At 39.6% G+C, this 20400-nt stretch overlaps 1 protein-coding gene and 1 pseudogene across 2 annotated transcripts in view; both read left to right on the forward strand.

The window, feature by feature from the left end:
* The window catches only part of PHF24 (PHD finger protein 24), a 205408-nt gene that overhangs the window by 140703 nt on the left and 44305 nt on the right, over positions 1-20400 (forward strand). The window lies entirely within an intron of this gene.
* Positions 8673-19025, forward strand: LOC308353373 (mediator of RNA polymerase II transcription subunit 7-like; annotated as a pseudogene). The gene is made up of 2 exons: positions 8673-8693; positions 18342-19025. The product of its transcript is annotated as a mediator of RNA polymerase II transcription subunit 7-like (transcript).

The following is a 20400-nucleotide window of genomic DNA, read 5'->3' on the forward strand; positions in this document are numbered from 1 at the left end:
CATCAAAGTAAAAATCTTCTGCACAGGAAAGGAAACAATCAACAAAACAAAAAGATAACCTACTGAATGGGAGAAAATATTTGTAAATGATATATCTGAGAAGGAGTTAGTAGTCAAAATACATAAAGAACTTCTACAACTCAACACCCAAAAAATAAATAACCCAATTTTAAAAATGGGTAGAAGACATGAAGAGACATTTCTCCAAAGAAGACATACAGATGACCAACAGACATGAAAAAACTGAATATTACTCATCATCAGGGAAATGCAAATCAAAATCTCAATGAATTATCACCTCACACCTGTCAGAATGGCTAAAATTAAAAACATTAAATAACAAGTTTTTAAAAGATTTATTTATTTATTTATTTGAGAGAGAGGGGAGAGAGAGAGAGGGAGGGAGCAGGGGGAGGAACAGAGGGAGAGAGAGAATCTTAAGCAGGTTCCACACCCAGTGTGGACCCCTACTTGGGGCTTGATTTCATGACCCTGAGATCAAAAGCTGAGCCAAGGGGCGCCTGGGTGGCTCAGTGGGTTAAAGCCTCTGCCTTCAGCTCAGGTCATGATACCAGGGTCCTGGGATCGAGCCCCGCATTGGGCTGTCTGCTCAGCAGGGAGCCTGCTTCCCCCTCTCTCTCTGTCTGCCTCTCTGCCTACTTGTGATCTCTGTCTGTCAAATAAATAAATAAAATCTTTAAAAAAAAAAAAAAGCTGAGCCAAAACCAACAGTCAGATGCTTAATCAACTGTGCCACCCAGGCGCCTCAAGAAATAACAAGTTTTATGAGGATGTGGAGAAAAAGGAACCTTCATGCACTGTTGGTAGGAATGCAAACTGCTACAGGCACTATGGAAAACAGTATGGAGGTTCCTCAAAAAATTAAAAATAAAATCACTATATGATTCGGTAATCCCACCATTGGGTATTTCCTCAAAGAATACAAAAACACTAATTCAAAAAGATATATGCACCCTTATGTTTATTGCAGCATTATTTACAATAGCCAAATTATGGAAGCAACCCAAATATCCATCAATAGATGAATGGATAAAGAAGATATGGTTTATATATACAATGGAATGTTATTTGGCCATAAAAAAAGAATGAAATCTTGCCATTTGCTGCAACATGGATGGATCTAGAAGGTATAGTGCTAAGTGAAAGAAGTTCATCAGATAAAGACAAATACCATATGATTTTACTCATATGTGGAATTCGAAAAACAAAACAAACAAAGAAAGAAAAGAGAGACAAACAAAGAACCAGACATTTAAATATACAAAACAAACGGGTGATTATGGCAGGAGGCAGGGAGCGGAGGAGGTGGGTTAGGGGATGGGTGAAAGAGATGAAGGAGATTAAGCATACATGTATCTTTTTTTATTTCTTAGATTTTATTTTTATGTAATCTCAATACAACACAACATGGGACTCAAACTCACAGCCCAAGATCAACAGTCACATGCTCTACTGACTGAGCCAGCCAGGTGCCCCAAGAGTATACATATCTTGGCGAGCACTGAATAATGTATAGAATTGTTGAATCACTATACTGTAAACCTGTTGAATCACTATACTGTAAACCATAAATCAGATAGTATTTGTCTTTTGCTAACTGAGTTATTTTTTTTTAAGATTTTATTTATTTATTTGACAGAGATCACAAGTAGGCAGAGAGGCAGAGAGAGAGAGAGGAGGAAGCAGGCTCCCCGCAGAGCAGAGAGCCCGATGTGGGGCTCGATCCCAGGACCCTGGGATCATGACCTGAGCTGAAGGCAGTGGCTTTAACCCACTGAGCCACCCAGGCGCCCCTCGCTAACTGACTTAGTTGCTTAGCATAGTATACTCTAACTCCATCCATGTCATTGCAAATGGCTATATACACACACACACACACACACACACACATACAAACACTGTATGTTAATTATATTGGAACTAAATACAGAAATAAAAATACATAAATAAAAATTTAATTAAAAAGCCTGTGGGTTTTGCAGCTAGTGCTCACGTCCAGAGCAGGATCAAGGTAGTGTCTCAGGAAAGTGGCTAGAAGGAAGCAGAAGAGCCCCAGACACATTTACATAAAAATCAGGGACATTTACCCCTAGTACTTATGAAGATTTCTAATACTTGTGTGACTGTTGTTCTTATTTTATATAATTTCGCCATCAGGGAACTAACGTTTTAAGCAGAACAACAAACTTTTTAAGTTTAACATTTTAAGCAGAGACCAATAAACATTTCAGACAGGGTCAGGGACACAGAGAGAAATTTCTCAGATGATCTTTTTGACATCTTTTTCAATTTTATAACTTTAACCCTAAAAATCTAAAAATTGTTCATAAACTCATTTCAGTATCTGAAGAGTAGGGAATAAATTAGGAAACTGCATCCCAATTTAGATGTATCTAGGCAAGAATTCAGCCTAAGACATTGGTGGCAGCTAGAAAAGAAAGCAGGAGGCCAAATCCATGGCCTATAGAACTCAAAATTAACTTGTTTCAAAATTATCTCAGAAGGGGCTATGGCTTGCATCTCAATCCACAGCCCCAATATCTTAACAGAAAAAAAGTACAAGTCTTTGTTGTGGAGGTAGGGGAAATCTTTCTCTAGAAATCACCTAAGGTTGAGAAGGCAACAGTGAGAATCTGAGGCCCCTCTCTACTTCTAGAACCTTCTCGCTGGTCTCCAGGCACCTGACATATCCCAGGGATTGAATCCTGCTTCTGTCTACTCATCTTTTCAGCAATGCCAATATACCTCTCTTTATCTCATCCCTTCAAAGCAGGCTCTGGGCTAAGTTCAGAATGCCTTTATGTGATATTCCCTCCCACTGTTACCATCCCACTGCACTGTCTGCAGCCCCAAGCCATGGCCAAATATCAGGAAACAGCCCATTTTTTTCCATGCTGAAACAGCATGGGAAAATTCTTGGTAAATGTATGCTGAATAAACTATATTCAAATATATGCTAAGGCAATTGAAAATAATAATATTGTAATGAAATTATGGATAATTTTTCTATTTTAAAAAATTTCATCATAGTGGTATTATTTACATAATTTTTTATATTTACATATTTTATATTTACATATTTACATAAGTGGTATTATTTATATAATTATAAATAAAATAATACTTGTTTTTCAAAATTTTCTAAATGTATATGATAAATATAAATAAATATAATATAATATAAATAATATAATATAAATAAAAATAAAATAAATTTATATGATAAATAAAATATGTAATTATACATTTAATACTTTTATAAAAATGAAAAGCTTATATTTACTTAACCTACTGCTATAATAAATTACTATTTTTATATAAAAGTCAGAAAAAAGTTTCCCACATATTTTCTAAATATACCCAAATCATGCTTCTATCTCTCTACATTGGCTGAACTCCTACTGGAATGTAAGCCCACCACCATGATAATGTGAGTCATCTCCCTCCTACCAAAATACAAACTTCATGAAAGCAGGAAGTCCTTTTTGTTTGCCACTGTATCTCTAGCTCCAGGAACACTGCCTGATAAATGGTAGTCACTCAATAAATATTGCTGAGTAAGTGAATGTATGCCTGCATGCATCTTTATCTAAAGACAGGAACACTAATATAATCAAATGGAGGCAAAAAATGCATATATTATATGGGTCTTATTACAGTAGTGATAATAGGTAACGTTTATTAAGCATTTATTAATATGTGAGGCACTGGGCTAAATACTTGATATGTAAAAATATGATATAGGTACTATTATTCATTTTATTTTTTAAAAACCTGGAGGAAAATGAATTTGAGACGTTAGTATTGTTATTACATACCTACATATATCTTCTTTGTAAAGATTTATTTATCTGAGAGAGAGAGAAAGAGTGTGTGCACAGGAGGAGGGGCAAAGGGAGAAAAGCAGACTCCTGGCTAAGTAAAGAGCCCGACTCAGGGCTTGATCTCATGACCCCAAGATGGGATCACTGACGGAGGGGCAGAAAGAGAGGGAGAGAGAGAATCTCAAGCAGACTCTGCACTGAGCACGGAGCCCAATGCTGGGCTCCATCTCATGACCCTGAGATCATGACCGAAGTCGAAACCAAGAGTCCGACACTTAACCAACTGAGGCACCAAGATGCTCCTACATATATCTTTTTTAATTTACCAAACCCCTGATCCATCTTTATGAATTGTTCTTCATAATAAAATTATAGAGTAAGACAATGTTCAAGTTCTCATATGGATTGTCAAAATCACACGAGTGAAAGAGCTGCAGTAAGGATTTTGATTCTCTTAATCCTAATATGTGGCCAAAGCAGCTCATATTTCTTCCCAGAAGACAAAAACAAACATTTGCAGTAATGTTGCCTGTGTCACAAGGCTCTGGTGAGGGAGAGTTAATAAGTGATTACAAAATTCTTAGTAAATACAAATTGCTGTAGAAATGCAAAACATCTACAACAGTAATTAATTTTAATCATCATCTCTTTTCTATGTGCAGCTGTCTCTCAAAATTCACTTTGAGGGTTTAATCACATCTCAACAAATAAAATAAACTCCCTCTCTCTCAGATCCTATGAATAAGCTGCCCCACATTCCCCCCCAAGCTGCTGAAATTCTTCTCCTCCCCACCCCTACACATTTCCTACTCCCAGGTGATTAGCAAAAGGCTGAATGCTGATATTAATCAGAAAAAAAGAGTTCAGACTGAGACTTGAGCCTTTCAAAATCTCTGAATTTCACTTTTTTTAATTTCAAGTTTTTATTTAAATTCTAGCTAGTTAACATATAGGGTAAAATTGGTTTCAGGTGTAGAATTTAGTGATTCACCACTTACATATACCACCCAGTGCTCATTACAAGTGCCCTCCTTCATACCCATTACCCATTCAGGCCATCCACCACCCACTTCCCTCTATCAACCCTCAGTTTGCTCTCTATCAAGAGTCTCTCATGTTTTACTTCACTCTCTCCCTCCCCCCCTTCCCTTATGATCATTTGTTTTGTTTCTTAAATTTCACATGAATGAAATCATATGGTATTGTCTTTTGCTGACTTCTGTTGTTTAGCATAATACACTCTAGCTCCATCCATGTCATTGCAAATGGCAAGATTTCATTCTTTTTGATGCCTGAGTAATATTGTATATACCACATCTTCTTTTTCCATTTACAATTTCCAATGGACATCTGGGCTTTTTCCATAGTTTGGCTATTGCTGATAATGCTGCTGGAAACATCATGGTGCATGTGCTACCCAAAGCAATCTATACATTTAATGTAATCCCTATCAAAATGCCACCAGCATTTGAACAAACAATGATATATATATATAATTTCTTTTGTGTATATATATATATATATACATATATATATACACACACACACAATGGAATACTGTGAGATATATATATATATACACACACATATATATATCATTGTTCATATATATATATATATCTCACAGTATTCCACTGTGTGATATATATATACACAAAACATATTATACACACACACACAATGAAATATTACTCAACCATTAAAAAGAATGAAATCTTGCCATCTGCAACGACATGGATAGAACTAGACGGTATTATGCTAAGTGAAGTCAGTCAGTCAGAGGAAGTCAGAGGAATACAAATACATGATTTCATTCATATATGGGATGTAAGAAACCAAACAAATGAACATGGGAAAGGGAAGGAAAAATAAGACGAAAACAGAAAGGGATACAAACCATAAGAGATTCTTTTTTTTTTTTAATTTTTATTTTTTTATTTTTTATTTTTAACATTTTTAATTTTTTTATTTTAATAAACATATAATGTATTTTTATCCCCAGGGGTACAGGTCTGTGAATCGTCAGGTTTATACATTTCACAGCACTCATCATAGCACATACCCTCCCCAATGTCCATTTCCCTTTTTTTTTTTTTTTTAAGATTTTATTTATTTATTTGGCAGAGAGAGATCACAAGTAAGCAGAGAGGCAGGCAGAGAGAGAGAGAGGAGGAAGCAGTCTCCCTGCCGAGCAGAGAGCCTGATGCGGGGCTTGATCCCAGGACCCTGAGATCATGACCTGAGCCGAAGGCAGAGGCTTAACCCACTGAGCCACCCAGGCGCCCCATGAGCGATTCTTAACTATAGGAGACAAACTGAGGGTTGCTGGAGGGGAAATGGGTAGGGGGATGGGCGAACTCAGTGATGGGCATTAAGGAGGGCACTTGATGTAATGAGCACTGGATGTTATATGCAACTGATGAATTACTAAATTACCTCTGAAACTAATAATACACTATATGTTAATTAAATTGAATTGTAAAAAAAAGATTCTCTCTTTGCCTCTCCTGTTCTTTCCGCCCTCACTCCCCCCTCTAAAAAATATATATTTTGAGAAGAAGCAGTTCATGAAATGGCAGAAAACCAGGGAAATGTGGTGTCTCCAAAGATAGGTGAAGACAAAGATCATTTTTTTAAAAGATTTTATTTATTTATTTGACAGAGAGAGAGAGAGAGACAGCGAGAGGGAATACAAGCAGGGGGAGTGGGAGAGGGAGAAGAAGGCTTCCCACTGAGTGGGGGGCCCGATGTAGGGCCAGGGCAATCCCAGGACCCTGGGATTGGGACCTGAGTAGAAAGCAGACACCTAATGACTGAGCCACCCAGGCACCTCTGACAAAGACCACTTTAAGGTAAGAGGAAGTGATCAAGCACATTAATACTGCTTAGAGGACAAGCAAAGTGGGAACTGAGAAAATGAATGTTGAGTTTTATAACCTAAAGGCCACTGGGGACCTTCATAAGAACATTCTCTTTGGAATGGTAGGAAATGATGTGGGAGTTCAACAAAGAATGGGAAGAGAGGCAGTAGAGACAGGTAAGAGTTTTGGTAGAAAGGAGAACAGAGAAACTGGTCAGGAAAAGGTGAATGAATGCCATAGGCATAGCTCCTGGACCACAAAATCCAGATAGCCCTTGGTTTTCATTTCAGTGTTAACCATTAAAATTTTGTGTTTTAGTTAATAAAAAAGAAGAAACCTTACAAAATCACGGAAGATTTTTATGTGGAGACACATGTTCTAATAAGATAATGAGAATAAAGGTATATGGTTTCTCTTATAAAACAAAATTGAACTTTTTTTTTCCCCTTAACTGAACTTTCATAATTTAATTCTCCAAGGAGAATTTCCAAGCAGGAAAGGGCAAGCTCAGCAAAGCTGCCCCAACTGTGTTCTCTGAGTTTCTCCTTCCCCACGAAGACTCTTTAATCCCAAGAACTGTCACAGACCCCAGGAATACAAATGTTCTTCTTTTCACATTCTGGTACAAGTGTGGTCAAAAACTCCTCCTACCTTTGCAAGGTAGAGACAGACTGGAATATTCAAAAGCCTTTCCAGGAGACTAAGAGAGAATGAAGTAAACAGAAAGGGCAGAGGCAGGAAAACAAGAATATGAAATCTAGGCACACAGGCGTTGAAGTCAGATAATCCTGGATTAAAATCATTGCTCTGCCACTAAGTGGCTGTATAACCTTGTGCAGGTCACTTAACCTCTCTGAAGCATAGTTTTTTCATCTATATAATGGGTAAACTTATTCCTACCTGTGTTCATTCAGGTCCTCCAAGAAGTAAACACCAAGATCAGATCAGACTTGCAAGAAATTGGTGGGAATGCCTGTGAAAGAAAATGGAGAGGGGAAAAAAAAAAAAAGAAAATGGAGAGGGACCTGGAGAAGGAGGACATCTGCCAGAGAATGACACACATCTCACCCATAGGAAGGAGAACGTGAAAGAAAGTACAATAGGAAAAGCCTTAGACTGCCATGAAGCTTTCAGAAAGTTTCTGCAAAGCTGATATAGAATAATCGGGCCAAAACCATCAGTCAGAGGAGAACTCTGTCTCACGGGAATGGGCTGGGCTTGCTGCAATATCTCTGCTGTGCACCTCTCCGGCTAAAAGATACCACAGGAAACATAGCCTCTGAGCAAATGCAGTGGTGTATTTAGATACAGCAGTTGGGGGCATCAGTAATAATGCTCCCCACAGTAGGAGATCTGAGAGGCAACTATGAGAACATAGTTGCACATCTCCCTCTCTACAGGGGATTGTGGAGCAGTTCCTCCTTGGTTCTCAGGGGCCTTTCTTCTTGAGGAAGGGCCGGGTTAATGGAATGAACTGCAGCTCTCATCACTGCTGTTGATTTCAGGCCTGCAACTGATACTCTGCCTTCTCCATTTTAAATTCTCCTCACTGTCATCTGTCACCTTGCTGGTCTTGATGGCCTACCTGGTGGTGTGACCTGAACATTCATTCCTAAAGGGTTTGGTAATCATATAGTTGGTAATCACACCCTTCTCAGGTTGCAGCATCTTTTATTCCTTGGTTCCCAGACCCGTGTATTCTTCCCACTGGAGGCCTAGCACCAGAAATTTTCTCTATATATTTCCCGTCCTTTCAGAGTGTTATTACAAAGCTGGCACTTCAGCTCTGCCTTTAAAAGACTGTTCCAACGTTTTCTAAGGCCAGCTGACCCTGGATGGTGTAATATATGACCAGCGGGCCCATACTTACTTCACAAATCCTCTACGGTGAAGGAGTTTCCATGTTTGGAAACTAAGCTGTGTGAGAATTCTGCTTGTAGATTAGGCATTCCATAAGCCTATAGTGATGGTGGCCAAGGCACTACAGGTAGGAAATGCAAACTCATATCCAAAATAAGTCACCTATGCCATCTATCCCTGTTCACCTATCCCTAACCACCAGCTCTTCCATTATAGATAAGGCCCAATGTAGTTGACTTGCCAACAAGTACCTGATGGGCTTCCTCAAAGAATAGTGCCCCATCAAGGGCTCAGCATTGGTCTCTATTGTTGACAAGCTAAACATTCAGAGCAACAATAGTCAGAATTCTAAAGGCCTGCACTATGATTCCCCCACTGGATTTTTTTTTAAGATTTTTTTAAAATTTATTTATTTGAGAGAGAGAGAGAGAATGAGAATGAGTGGAGAAGGTCAGTGGGAGAAGCAGACTCCCTGCCGAGCAGGGAGCCCAATTCGGGACTCGATCCGGGGACTCCAGGATCATGACCTGAGCCGAAGGCAGTTGCCCAACCAACTGAGCCACCCAGGTGCCCCTCCTCAACTGGATCTTTTTTTTTCTTTAAAGATTTTATTTATTTATTTGACAGAGAGAGATCACAAGTAGGCAGAGAGGCAGGCAGAGAGAGAGAAAGGGAAGCAGGCTCCCTGCTGAGCAGAGAGCCCGATGCGGGGCTCGATCCCAGGACCCTGAGATCATGACCTGAGCTGAAGGCAGAGGCTTAACCCACTGAGCCACCCAGGTGCCCCCCTCCTCAACTGCATCTTAACAGAAACTCCATACTGCATCTTTTCCCATCATCGACACTTCCGACCCCAGAAGGTTCTCCAGATCTTATTGGCAGAGCCCTTTTCTTTTCCAAGTCTCACTCAGAGATGGCAGCCTTCCATATTATCTGGTATGTGAACCAAAGCAATGATCCTAGGTGTAGAATACATTGCTTCCAGAACCCAAACAGGTCTATTGGCACTGTGCTTCCATCTTAGTGGTAGGGAATAAAAGATGCTGCAATTTTTTACTTTGGAGAGCTATCACAACATACTACTGACCATTAGATTCCTAAATGCCACTGAAATGGCAGGTTCCTTAATCTTTGTAGGATTTATCTCCCACCATCTGGAGCACATCAGCATGCCATCGATGAAATGGAAGAGTGTGATAGTTCTGTGGGATACCTAGGCAGTCCAGATCTCATCAAGCTACATTATGACAGTGGGCAGGAAAGTTGACATAGCCCTGAGGCCAAAGTATAAATGAATAGTGTTGGCCATGTAACATGAATACAAACTCTTTCTGATCCTCCTTCCTGACTGAAATTGAAAAGAATTGCTTTTGTCAGATCAATGGCCATATATCATGTATCTGAAGACTTACTGATGTGCTCTCGCAATTAGGCCGTATCTGGCACAGTAGCTATGATGAAGGCTACTGCTTGTTTAAGCCAGCAATAGTCTTCAGTCATTCTCTAGGGATGTGATATTGTTTCTGATTTATTATCTTGGCTGGGAAAGGAAAGAAGGTGAAGGAACAGTTTCAACGGTTTCTACTTGGCTTTCCTCACTCTTTTACCGTACAGAACCTAATGCAAGGGTTATTCTAACATTCAAGTGTATCAGTGCAATCAGGAACAGACAAAATGACCACTGCATGCATCCATTAACCTAGCAGGCCCATTCTGAGCAGACTTTAGTGAGGACTTAATTTATTACCCAGTATCTGTGACTTAATTTATTACCCAGTATCTGTAGGTCCTCCCTTTTATTAGAACTATAATGACGCTTTGGGTCTCCAGGTATCAATAACAACTCAGATTGAGTTCCAAAAATGTCTGAGCATTTTCTCTTTCCCAGTACACAATCACCCAAGTAAACTGTCAGAGGTACCTTTTAAAAAAGAACTAGGGGAGTAATATGTACTTGCCATGGTGGTGCTACTTCTTTTTCTGCCAGAGATATCATGCTCTATTACCATCTCTACAATTCTGTGCAGCTCAGGTCCCTTGGCTGTACCCTCAGATCTTGAAGGTCATTATAATTATTATAGCCTCTATTACATTGAAAGTCATCATCCCTACAGATATTAATGAGCCCCACACTGTAACTGCCTCTTCTACTATCAGGTCTGACCTGCAGAGGAGAGCTACCACTATGATGCTGATGCTAATCTCACCAGTGCTTTCCTGATGGCCTCATGAATGGTGTGTCTTCTGAGCCCTGCCATAGAACAAAATCAACCAGTATGTTTTGTGGCCTCACATAACACATCCGTTCCTGCTTGCCCACTTTCCTTAGCTCAAGCACTTCTATTTCACTCAACATTGGCCATTCCTTTTTTAAAATTTCTTTTCAGCGTAACAGAATTCATTATTTATGCACCACACCCAGTGCTCTTACACTGTTGGTGGGAATGCAAGTTGGTGCAGCCACTTTGGAAAACAGTGTGGAGATTCCTCAAGAAATTAAAAGTAGAGCTTCCCTATGACCCTGCAATTGCACTACTGGGTATTTACCCCAAAGATACAGAAGTAGTGAAAAGAAGGGCCATCTGTACCCCAATGTTTACAGCAGCAATGGCCACGGTTGCCAAACTGTGGAAAAAAACAAGATGCCCTTCAACGGACAAATGGATAAGGAAGATGTGGTCCATATACACTATGAAGTATTATGCCTCCATCAGAAAGGACGAATACCCAACTTTTGTAGCAACATGGATGGGACTGGAAGAGATTATGCTGAGTGAAATAAGTCAAGCAGAGAGAGTCAATTATCATATGGTTTCACTTATTTGTGGAGCATAACAAAGAACATGGAGGACATGGGGAGATGGAGAGGAGAAGGGAGTTGAGGGAAATTGGAAGGGGAGGTGAACCATGAGAGACTATGGACTCTGAAAAACAACCTGAGGATTTTGAAGGGGTGGGGGGGGTAGGAGGTTGGGGGAACCAGGTGGTGGGTATTAGGGAGGGCACGGATTGCATGGAGCACTGGGTGTGGTGCAAAAACAATGAATACTGTTACACTGAAAAGAAATAAAAATTTTAAAAAAATGTAGAGTTACCATATGACCTATATTCCACTCTAAGCATGTACCCAAAGAGAAATGAAAATACATCCACACAAAAATCTGTACATGAATGTTCATAACAGCATTACTGATAAAAGCCAAAAGGCATACAATGTCTATCAATGCAAAAGTGCTAGCTCTTACTATAGAAGAGTAGACTACCTCTGCAAATTCTTAGGGTTTGGGGGAGTCTTTAGAGCCAAATCCTTAGAAGCATCCATTCAGATGTCCCCATCCCATAAATCTAGGTCCCCGGTTTTCCCAGCCAGGACCCTTAGCATAACAGACCAGGCTTGACTGATAATTTAAATGTCTCTGGAGCTTGGGGCACCTGGGTGGCTCAATTGGTTAAGCATCTACTCTTGGTTTTGGCTCAGTTCATGATCTCAGGGTTGTGGGATTAAGCCCCATGTTGGGCTCCACACTCAACAGGAAGCCTGAGTCTGAGATTCTCTCCCTCCCTTTGTCCCTCCCTTGTCCCCTCCACTCACATGCGCCCTCAAGCACTCTCTCTCTAAAATAAATACATAAATCTTTTTAAAAAATGTTTCTGGGGCTCTGCCATTCTAATCAGATCATATGTTTCCTGCTCAGCTATGTCTTCTCTTCCACTGCAATGTATAGGGCTCTTGTACTTAGATTTAACTATTTAATGGCCTTCTCAAGCTCATCCCCTGCCAAGTGAGTGTTCATTCAACTTAGCAGTAGCCAACCAACTCGACTGTCTTTGTATGCACTGTTCTCCCATACCTTCTAAATAACTGAATCAAAGCAAAAAAATCAGCACAGTCAATCCTCTTAACCAGGAATCTTTCACAGTGAATTTTTCACTGGCCCCCCTCTGTGTACCAGGGACTATTCATACTTCACATACCACCCAGGAGGGAATAATCTTTACCCACTGGGAAACAGGTGAACCATACCCAGAATCCCACCTGACCACCTGTTTTCTTGGGCCACATGTATTGGTTGAACCATCTAAGGAGCAGAAGTCAAGATAAAATTAGATACACAAGAGATCTCTGGTGGGAGCAAGATGAACTCCTGTGAGAGAAAATGGGGAGGGAACCAGAGAAGGGTGAGAGAGCTATCAGACCATGATACAGGTCTGTCCCCTTGTGTAGGAGAGGCCAAAAAAAAAAAAAAAAAAGAAAAGAAAAGAAAGAAAGGAAGAAAGGAAGAAAGGTTGGGTAGGAAAAGTCTCAGATAGTCATTCAGTCCAAAGAAAAATTTGGCAATGCCAATGGGAGATCGTTAAACCAAAGGAACCTGCCAAAGGAGTCCTCTATCTTGCAGGACTGGCCTGCCTTAGTAAAGCTAATGTACTCAGTCATTGGCTAAGAACAGTCAGTGGGAAGTATACCCTTAGTGCAAATGCAGAGGTAGGTTCACAGTGCAGCAGCATGTGAATGGAAGGAGCTATGCAGAGAGAAAAACCAGACCTAAGAGATGACATTTTTTAAGAACCTACAGTCAGCTCCACCCCTGACATCCCAATTACATAACTTTTGCTTGAATTTGTTTTCCTTTGTTCACATTTCTTTGAATTGGGCTTCTGTCATTTTTAAGTGCAAGAGGACTCAGATACCTAAGGAGAGAATTGATTTGATATACAAGTTTGAGGTAATGAAAGGAAGATTAAAAGGACTCAATGCCAGAATAAGAAAGCCTATATTTCCAAACTAATAGATAAGCATATAACAGTACATAAAAATATATACCATCCCTATTATGTCCAGATGTCTATAGGTATAAGAGAATATTGTTTGTGAAATTTGGATTCCAGCACTGAAAAATTTTATAATCTTGGGCAACATAATAACTGATATTTATTAAGTGCATATTTTATGCCAAGCATGACCCTAAGAGCTTTATATACATTACTTTATTTAACCACTATTTCACAGATGAGGAGAAGACTGTGACTCAGAGATATTAAGAAACTACCTCTGGGGCACCTGGCTGACTCAGTTGGAAAAGAGTGTGACTCTCGATCTTGGCATCATGAGTTTGAGCCCCACATTGGGTGTGGAGAGTACTTAAAAATAAATAAACTTAACCACCAGGCTCAGCCTGGTGGTGGGTATGGGGAGGGCACGTATTAACATAGAGCACTGGGTGTGATGCATAAACAAGGAACCTTGGAACACTGAAAAAAAGTTAAATAAACTTAAAAAAAAAAGGAACCGCCCTCAAGGGCAGATATCTACTAAATGCAGTTTTAGGATCTGAATATAGATCTCTTTGACTCCAGAACCCATGTCCTTTACCAGCATATTATATGGCCTCTCTTGAAGTCAATTTGTGTCTATGACCTGTGGCTAAAATGTTTAAAATTCACAGATGTTCTTTCACTAATATTCATAATCTCTCTACTCACTGGAGTTCTTAAAAACCATGGAATATGGGGCACCTGTGTGGGTCAGTGGGTTAAAACCTCTGCTTTTGATTCAGGTCATGATCCCAGGGTCCTGGAATCGAGTCCCGCATCAGGCTCTTTGCTTCAGTGGGGAGCCTTCCTTCCCTGCTCTCTCCTTCTGCCTACTTATGATCTCTGTCTGTCATATAAATAAATAAAATCTTTTTTAAAAAACCATGGAATAATTATGAATATCTGTTTTCCAGATAATAAAATTTCTGGCAATATTTAATAACTTAGAGCTAGAATATGGAGCTTCTACTCCACCTGAAGTCTAACACTGACAGTTTCACAGACAGTAGAATTTGATTTGATATAAATGGTAATTCTTGTGTAGAGGCATCAGGAGCACAAAGGTTTGTAGTTACTGTCTGAGGGATTTATTCTCTTTTCTTCAGAATCCTCAGAAGACTGGAAAATATACAGTCACTCTTTCCTTGCCCTTTGCAATCATTTTGTCCAAGGTATTTAAAGAAATTTATATCAAATAAAGGAGAAACCAGAAACACAAGAAGGTCTTCCATAGTTAGAGTATAGTAAAGAAAAGACTCTTCCTTTTCTTCTCTGTCTCCAGGATACTTAGTTTCTAAGTCCTCATTGTCACTTATAACCTCAGTGAAAGACATTTTCTGTATGAGAATCCATTAGGCATGTGAAAACCTGGGCTAAGTGTAACATGCTCACCAATTCCCTCTAATGTGGTGATCTATCATCTTGCTAGATATTGGCAGGACATATCTCGGAATTCCATTACTTCCAGTATGGCTCCTGCCACCAGTCCCTCCGCTAAAATTGCTCTTTCCCAGTCCCCAGCAACACCCACATTGCCAAATCCAATAACTATTTTTTAAAAGCTTATTGTTCTGGAACTCAGCAACAATTACTGAGTTGGTCGCCTCCTGCTCTGTTCTCCTGACTTCCTCTGGCTCCTTGCTCCTTCTGGTCACATTCCCTCCCAGTTTTTCTTTTTGCCCTTCAGTCTCTTTCAAAGTCTTTTCTTCTTTTTCTGGCTCCTTAAAAGAATTTGTCTTTGGTCTCCTTCTATGTTCTCTCTATTCACTCTCCATGGATGATCTCAACTATATCCATGGTTTCAAGAAATACCCTGATGACCAGTGATGTGTATTAAGGAGGGCACGGATTGCATGGAGTACTGGGTGTTACGGGCAAACAATGAATCATGGAACACTACATCAAAAACTAATGATATGGGGCACCTGAGTGGCTCAGTGGGTTAAGCCTCTGCCTTCGGCTCAGGTCACGATTCCAGCGTCCTGAGATCGAACCCCACATTGGGCTCTCTGCTCAGTGGGGACCCTGCTTCCCCCTCCTCTCTCTGCCTGCCTCTCTGCCTACTTGTGATCTCTGTCTGTCAAATAAATAAATAAAATCTTAAAAAAAAAAACTAATGATGTACTGTATGGTGACTAACATACCATTAAAATATATATATATATATATATATATATATATATATATACACACACACACACACACACACACACACATATATATATGGTGCCATTGTCTTAGCTAATATTTCAATAATTTCTTGACCAGTCTACTTAAGCATTTTAACTCAAACCTCAGTCCCTTCTGCTCTATTCTCCACACAGCTTTCAGAATGATCTTTCTAAAATCAAATTAGATCATCCCACTCCCGAGCTTAATGACTTCAGTGGGCTCACTATAGCCCTAGGATAGTCCAAAACCTAAGCAGGGTATAACTGAAACCTCCATGCTTTGGCTCCTGCCTACCTATTCTCCAGCCATATCACTCACCACTCACCCACCCACTCACCCACAGGCACTTACTAAATTAGACTGCTAGTCCCTCCACACATACATAATCTCCGACTGTCTACCCTGAATTGCTCCTAATAAACATAAAATGTTTATTGACCACTTGATACGTGCCAGGCAATATTCTAGGTACTGGATACTATGTGATGAATACAAAGACAAAAATCTTTGCCCTCCTGGTGAATTCAATCTCTCTTCAAATGCTAGCTACCTTGAACTGGATGCCTTCAGACCTTCTATAGAACTGTCCGAATATCTTTATGATACTTTATCACAACATGCCATAATTGTTGATGTACTTGAATGCTAGGGTAGATATAGGTTTTATGAGCCCTAAAGCTTATGTAATTTGGTTGTGTGCATTGAGGGGGCATCTTTAAGAAAAAATATTACTTATACAATATTGCTAAGCCCTTTCCAGGCAGAGCATTGGAAGGAGCCTATGCAAATCATTTCATTGTAAATCCACTCCTATTTGCCCATCTTTTCCAAAAGACTATGAACTTTTTGTTTTCTATACCTCCATTCTGTGCCATTTCAGAGAGTGATTTCTCACAAAACTTTGTTTACTGTTTGCCCACAAAGGGTACTACAGAACAAGAATCTTGCCTAGGAGACCTATCCACCTGTCTTTTCTTAGAGAACTTCCTCTTGAGCTAGTGAATCACCAATTCTAACACTTCATCTCAATTCTGCACGCTTTCCTGAAAGTAGAAATCCTCTTAGAAGACTACTCTCTGGCTTTCCAGGGGCTTCCAGACACTTCAATTAGTGCAGTCTATTTCCATAATTAGTGCAGTCTATTTCCCTTAAGCCAGATTAATAACTTGTACAAGGGTGTTCCCAACAATCACCAAAAGATTTCAAAACTGTTTACAATAGGGGCCGTCACACATACAAAGAGCAGACCCAGAGTCCAGATTTAGAAAAATTCTTTCTGACTTCATCACTCAGTCTACATTTAAGACTTTAAGACTACCTAAATCTACAAATTTCTTGGTCCAAAAGCACTTTGGTTTTTTCCTCTGGATATATATACTCTATCGATCCAAACATTTCCTGAACTGCCCAAGATCAGAGAATCAAGAGATTTTAGAGTAAGCAAAACTGAGAGTTAAAAAAAAAAAAAACATATATTAGTGTATCTATTATGTGCGAGCCATTGTGAGGAAAACAAAGAAGAGTAACCTATCCTAGGTCTCAAGGAGCATACAAAAAGGTCTTTTCATGCCCAGATTTTTCTACCTATGGTGTTATTTTTCCCTCCTTTCTCCATCTCTGAACATTTTATTTTACTGAACTTTAAAACAGTCCCATTATTAAAGTCACATGCTACTGGCAAAAATTACAAATAACTGCAGAAAAACAAGCATACTGGGACGCCTGGGTGGCTCAGTCGGTTAAGCAGCTGCCTTCAGCTCAGGTCATGATCCCAGCGTCCTGGGATCGAGTCCCACATCGGGCTCCTTGCTCGGCGGGGAGCCTGCTTCACCTCTGCCTCAGCTTGCCACTCTGTCTGCCTGTACGCTTGCTCTCTCTCTCTCTCTCTCTGACTAATAAATAAATAAAATCTTAAAAAAAAAAACAAGCATACTTATCAACTACTCTCCTAAATATGGTAGACATACACAAACAGAGAAAATTGCCTTTTTAATACCTTAGAACCAGGCAGCGTATCCTAGAAATTAGCTAAATTTCATTTGCTGGAAACTAAGCAACTGAGCCCTAAGGAATGACTAAGGGCTTCCACAAGCTTCAATGGCCTCATAGATCTACATCACTGATGAGTCCCATAGTGCAAATAATTCAGTTTTGAGGAAAATAAAGAATCTAAAGATATTAAAAGTAATACCCACCAAACATTTATGTTTGTGCCTTTGAGGACCCACCACATCTCAGACACTGAAAATAAAACACGGTCTCTGCCATTAAGAAACTCACGGGCTGGGACGCCTGGGTGGCTCAGTTGGTTAAGCCGCTGCCTTCGGCTCAGGTCATGATCCCAGGGTCCTGGGATCGAGTCCCACATCGGGCTCCTTGCTCAGCAGGGAGCCTGCTTCTCTCGCTGCCTCTGCCTGCCTCTCTGCCTGCTTGTGTGTACTCTCTCTCTGACAAATAAATAAATGAAATCTTAAAAAAAAAAAAAGAAAAGAAACTCATGGGCTAGTAATACAGACAGAAATCCTGCAGATAATAGTACAAAATGGCCAATGATAGAAATGACAGAGATAAGCACAGAGTACTATGTAAGTCCAGAAGAAGGGTACTAACATAGCTGGTATGGAGGAAATAATATTTGACCTGACTTTTTAAAAAGATGTTTTAGAAAGCAAAACTGAGAGGCAAAGTAAGGCAAGGTGCATAGACCTGTCATGTTACCAATGAATCAACAGAAAACAACTTTGGGGATTTCAGTTGCAGAGGCAAAGGCGGCTCCAGTATAAACCCCTAGCCGAGGATTTTGATCTTCCAACAAGTGAGTGCTCTTCCACCACCCCCAATGCAGTACATCAAGGAATATACAGATGAAAATATTCAGGAAGACCTAGCTCCCAAGCCTCCACCTCCAATAAAAGACAGTTATATAATGGTTGGCAATCAGTTCCAATGTAATGATCTTATCATCCTCCCTTTAGAAAGTCAGGGCATCAAACGGCTTCATCCTATGCAGTTTGATCACAGGAAGGAACTGAGAAAACTCAATATGTCTACTCTTATTAATTTCTTAGACCTCTTAGATATCATGATAAGGAGCCCTGGGAGTATAAAATGAGAAGAGAAACTAGAAGATCTTAAGCTGCTTTTTGTACATGTGCATCATCTCATAAATGAACACCAACCCCACCAAGCAAGAGAGACATTGAGAGTCATAATGGAGGTGCAGAAATGTCAACGCCTTAAAACAGCTGAGCGGTTTCAGAAGCATCTGGAACGAGTCACTGAGATGATTCAGAATTGCCTGGCTTCTTTGCCTGATGATCTGCCTCATTCAGAAGCAGGGATGAAAGTAAAAACTAAACCAATGGATGATGATGATAGCAACAATTGTACTGGACAGAATGAACAGCAAAGAGAAAATTCAGGTCATAGGAGAGACCAGATTATAGAGAAAGATGAAATAAATGAAAGACCATGAAGGATGTTTCTTTTTCTTTTTGCTTTTCTCTTTTTCTTTTCAGTAAATGTCATATATTCATTAATTTGTTCTTGGAGAGTCTTAGAAGAGATATAACTAGAAGTCATGTGGAGCACCTGGGTGGCTCAGTGGGTTAAGCCTCTGCCTTCAGCTCAAGTCATGATCTCAGGGTTGTGGGATCGAGCCCCCTCAGCAGGGAGCCAGCTTCTCTCTCTCACTCTCTCTCTCTCTCTCTCTCTCTCTCTCTCCCCGCCTGCCTCTCTGCCTACTGGTGATCTCTCTGTCATATAAATAAATAAATAAAATCTTTAGAAGTCATTTGAACGGCTTGTCTCCAGCTTAATCAGTTATGAGGTGTTACAGTCTGTAATTGCACTGTATGGCAAGCATAGGCTAATGAGTATGTATGTATACATTAAGAGTAATCACCTTAAAAAGGAAAGTCTTGCGATTGTGTGAAACATTCCTGGATTTGGAGTTGCAGAAAACATTGAAGGTCTCAGTAATAGCAAGCTTTCTTCTTTGAAAACTAGATTTGTCATTTGCTTTAAGAATGATAGATAAATAAAGGATATCAAGCTGTATAAATGTGAAATTATAAAATCTTTAGATTTACTTAAAAATTTACTTGATCTCTAAAAATGTAGTATAACATGTTAAAAGAGAGGAATCCTAAAGAGTTATAAAACAGCAATTTTATTTTTCCTCTTGACTGCTTCTGTAAACACACTATTTCAGCTTCTTGTTCCTACCCTGGATAGGTCTATTAACTTTTTCCCAGTCATTCAGATAATAAATCTTTTGATTACTTTTTGTTACAAAAAAAAAAAAAAAAAGAAAGAAAACAACTTTGGCTGATTTAATTAGAAAAAGAGTTTATTTAAAAAACGTGCTGTGTAGCTCAGAGAACCCCTAGAAAGACTGATGATGCAAGATTAAAAAATAGACAGGAACAAAAAAATGATGCTTAGAGTAAACACAGTCAAAATCATACCAGAGAATGCGTCCAATGAAAGTACTCCTGCTGCCATCATTGAACTCTGGATTCTTTAGCTTAAAATGCCAATGTTGCTGTATTAGATACTGGACACTGGCACTGAATGGTGGATGCTGATACTAGATAATGGATGTCCAGTGCAAGACACTGGCTGCCCCTCTGCAACCTTCAAAACTCATAAAATTGGTGATTCCTAAACCATACCAAGGAAATTCCAATATTGACAGTTAAAAAAAGAGGCATGGGACAACTGGATGACTGGGTAAAAGACTGATTCTTGATCTCAGGGTTGTCGGTTCAAGCCCCACTCTGAGTGCAGAGATTACTAAAAAAATAAAATCTTTAAAAAAAAAAGAGGCACTATTGCAACAATCTAAG

Source organism: Martes martes (genome assembly GCF_963455335.1).
Source record: "Martes martes genome assembly, chromosome: 12".
Classification (NCBI taxonomy): Eukaryota; Metazoa; Chordata; class Mammalia; order Carnivora; family Mustelidae; genus Martes; species Martes martes.